Raw genomic sequence first — 4,161 nt, forward strand, 5'->3', positions numbered from 1 at the left:
AAACACTTTAATTATACGCGGTGTGTTATAATTATCCATTTGAGAGATATACTGTTCATTTTTCGTTTTAATATTTTGCAAGCTGTTAACTCTTTTGCCTTAAAGCTAATTATAGAAGATAGAAGTACAAAGGCTTTTATTTAATTTCGAATCTCGGGAGTTTGTCTTAAGATCGGGTAGATTTTTAGAGGCCCCCACAGTAAGATACTATGGGACAGAGCTAGAAGTACAGGGGCAACTGTACAGGGGACTGGACAAGAAGGAAAAGAGAATAACTGAACGATCATATAAACCAAATGACAACAAATAGAATAATAAAGATAGCGAGAGACGGTTTCCTGATAGGAGGACGATTAGTGGAGAGACCACGAAAACGATGGAATGACAACTTACTGGAGGCACATGAAAAATGGACAGCTAAGTTATCACAAAAAGAAGTATATTACAGAACAATATGTCTGCAGTTTAAGTTCCGAAAATTGATGCACGTATATTTCCATACTGATTTATGGGACAAAAACATGGACGACAAAATATTTACCTATGCTTAAAATAGCAGCTTTCGAGATGTGGTACTTTTAAATATGATTTTTTAAAGCATTTTGATCTCTTTATTTTATAAATAGAGACTAACATCAAAGGCGAAATATATACAAGGAATAAAAAATGAAGAGCGATATGAAAACGGGAAAACCCAAATAAATTGAGGGGGTTAGAAGTAAAAGGGTTTAAATGCACTTTTTTAAAATTGTACCTCTAAGTACATATTCGCTTAATTAAGTGGTATTAGAATTAGAGCTTAATGGTAAAACGATTTAAGCATATTTCGCCCTACAGCGTCGTCATCCATCGCCATTACATTTAGTTAACTGAAAACAATTGCAGTTTGCTTTGGTAGAAAACAGGTTTAACCATGCGCTTGCACCGTTTTACCACAAAACTATTTTTAGTATTCTGTAAACAAAAGTAGTAATAAACGGGTTTAAGTGCGCTTGAACAATTTTACCACAAATCTATTTTTAGTATTCTATAATATGTAAACACATGTTAATACAGGATTAATTTCAAGTAAATAAATATTAGATTTGTGACAAATTTTGAAGACTAATTAAGTATTATGCAACGTGCCAGTTGTAGTTACACTGTGGATAACAACTGGGACAAAAATGATTAGTAATATGTAGTTAATATCTGCACTTGAACCGTTTTATCAGTAACATTTATCGACACCATGTACCGATTCAAGTACATTTTTTTAATAATTGAAAAAAAGGAAGGATATACACAGGGTGATTGATTAGTAGGGTAAAGCTCAATAGCTCCGCTATAGTAATAGATAGCAATGAAAGTTAATAACAAAAATTTTAGCCACCTTTGAGCTTCACATTACAAAATTAGTTAGAATGTTACAGGGTGTTCGATAACACAGTGGCAGACCTAACTTATGTTTTTTTAAATGGAACACCCTATATTTTATTTTATATTCAAAATCCTATTAACTTCTCCATCACAAAAATATAAAGGTTTGTAATGTTATACAGGGTATTTACAAAGTTATAACCAATTTTGTATGAAAATCGTAACAAGTTCAACTCCCTGTATAAATAAAAATAAGCACAACAGCAATGGTTTAATATTGCCATATTTTTTTATTTATTGTCAAAATTTTTAAGAATTATTGATATTGCTAATTTTCTTTATCTCAAATACAGGGTGAGTCAAAACGCAAGTACATTATTTTCTCAGTAATGTTAAATGGAACACCCTGTATTTTATATCATTATTGAAAAGTAACATCAACGTACTTTAATTTTTATATAACATTCCCTATGCCCAAATTTATTAGTTTTCGAGATATTTTCATTTTTCATATCAAATTATTTTAGGTGTTTAAATTTATCTAAATTTTAAGTAAGCCATGACTGAATTGACAATTATTGAAGATTACCGATTATCAATCCGGTAATCAATGTAACACTGTAGCAAATAAAGAAATAAAAATAATTTATTAGTAATACATTTTACAAACAAAAACACAACCACTACATGCAACATTTTTGAAACAATTAAAAACTATCTTTTTATGTAAATGCAACAAATAAACAAAGAAAATTAGTAATAAATTTTACATAAAAAACACACAAACACATAATACAATATTTTGTGAAGATAATTAAACACTACTTTTGTATGTAAATGTAACAAATAAAGAACGAAACATAATTTATCAGTAATACATTTTGCAAAAAAACATGTTTAAAAAAAATTAGAAGCTATTTTTAATAAAATATTTTTAATATTTAATTACATAAGGTGTTCAAAATTATCTCCTAACACATTTATGTACGCCTAAAAACGATCATTGAATGAGCTACTTACTCTACGGAGCATTTGTAAATTAACACATCGAAATACACTTTGTATTCTATTTTTCATCTCATCCCTTGTTGTTGGAGGTATTTTATAAACTTCATTATTAACGTAACCCCAAAAAAAATCAGTCCAGTTTATTAAATTCTGGTGATTTGGGTGGCCACGCTACTGGTCCATTGAAAAATGAAAATATCTCGAAAACTAATAAATTTAAGACATAGGGAATGTTATCTAAAAAATAAAGTACGGTAATGGTACTTTTCAATAGTGATATAAAATACAGGGTGTTCCATTTAAAATTACTGAGAAAATAACGTACTTGCGTTTTGACTCACCCTGTATTTGATATAAAGAAAATTAGCAATATCGACCATTCTTGAAAATTTTGACAATACGTTAAAAAATATGGCATTAATAAACCATTGTTGTTTTGCTTATTTTTATTTATACAGGGAGTTGAAATTGTTACGATTTTCATATAAAATTGGTTATAACTTTGTAAATACCCTGTATAACATAACAAACCTTTATATTTTTGTGATGGAGAAAACAGGATTTCGAATTTAAAATAAAATATAGGGTGTTCCATTTAAAAAAAGATAAGTTTGGTCTGCCACTGTGTTATCGAACACCCTGTAACATTTTAACTAATTTTGTAATGTGGAGCTCAAAGGTGGCTAAACTTTTTGTTATAACTTTTTATGCTATCTATTACTATAGCGGAGCTATTGAGCTTTACCCTACTAATCAATCACCCTGTAGTATGAGTATTATTAATATACCCTTATATTTTTATCATTTTTTAGTACAATGTACACTAGACATATTTTAGTTTAATGACTCCTAGAATTTATAAACCTCAAACAACTTTGAAGCTGATTATCTCAGAACTATCAAAACTGCACTTCAAATCTTTTACGTCTGGTCCCCTCAATTATAAAAACAAAAATCTATATTGGTGCACAACCAAGGTAGAAAACCAAATAAAAGAAAAGAAGAAAGCTTACCAAATGTTTGTTCTTTAGTTTCTTTTTAAATTTTGACTAGAATTTCTTTGGCTACTTCTCAGGCTACTTGCCAAATGTTTTCTGTTGATATTTTTACTTCTTCATTGTACAGTGGAACAGAGAGATTAATTTTTTGCTTCTAGGTTTAGTTTAATCCCATAGTAGTAAAGTTTAAAATATTTATATAAAACCATCATACGACCAATAGCAACATATGGTGTAGAAACATGGACCATGACAGAAAATACTTTGAATGATTGAAAATGACAGAAATTAATACTTTTGAAATAAATATATTAAGGAGGATACTGCGACCCATTTTCGACAACGGTATGGAGAACAAGGTTCAACCACGAATTATAGCAATATTACAAAGAACCCTTATAGTCTATAGCAAATTATGCGAAAATACAAATATTGCGGTGGACAGGTCACCTTATAAGAATGGATGACACAGAACGTTTAGCGGAACTATAGTGGGACGTCGACCATTAAAAGACCAAGGAAGAGGATAGATGACATGAGAGCCGATCCTAAATAGCTATTGAGCGTGGATAACTGGAAGAGAGCAGCCAGGGAGAGAGATACTTGGAGACGGATGCTGGGAGAGCTGTAGCGCCATAGGAGCGAGAGAGAGAGAGAGAGAGAGAGAGAGAGAGAGAGAGAGAGAGAGAGAGAGAGAGAGAGAGAGAGATTAATTTTTCCTTCTCGGTTTAGTTTAAAGCTACTAAAATCGGTAAATTTTTGTCTTGAAAGATTTGGCATAATTAAAACAAAGATA

The sequence above is a fragment of the Diabrotica virgifera genome, chromosome 4, assembly GCF_917563875.1.
Source record: "Diabrotica virgifera virgifera chromosome 4, PGI_DIABVI_V3a".
In the NCBI taxonomy this organism is placed as follows: domain Eukaryota; kingdom Metazoa; phylum Arthropoda; class Insecta; order Coleoptera; family Chrysomelidae; genus Diabrotica; species Diabrotica virgifera.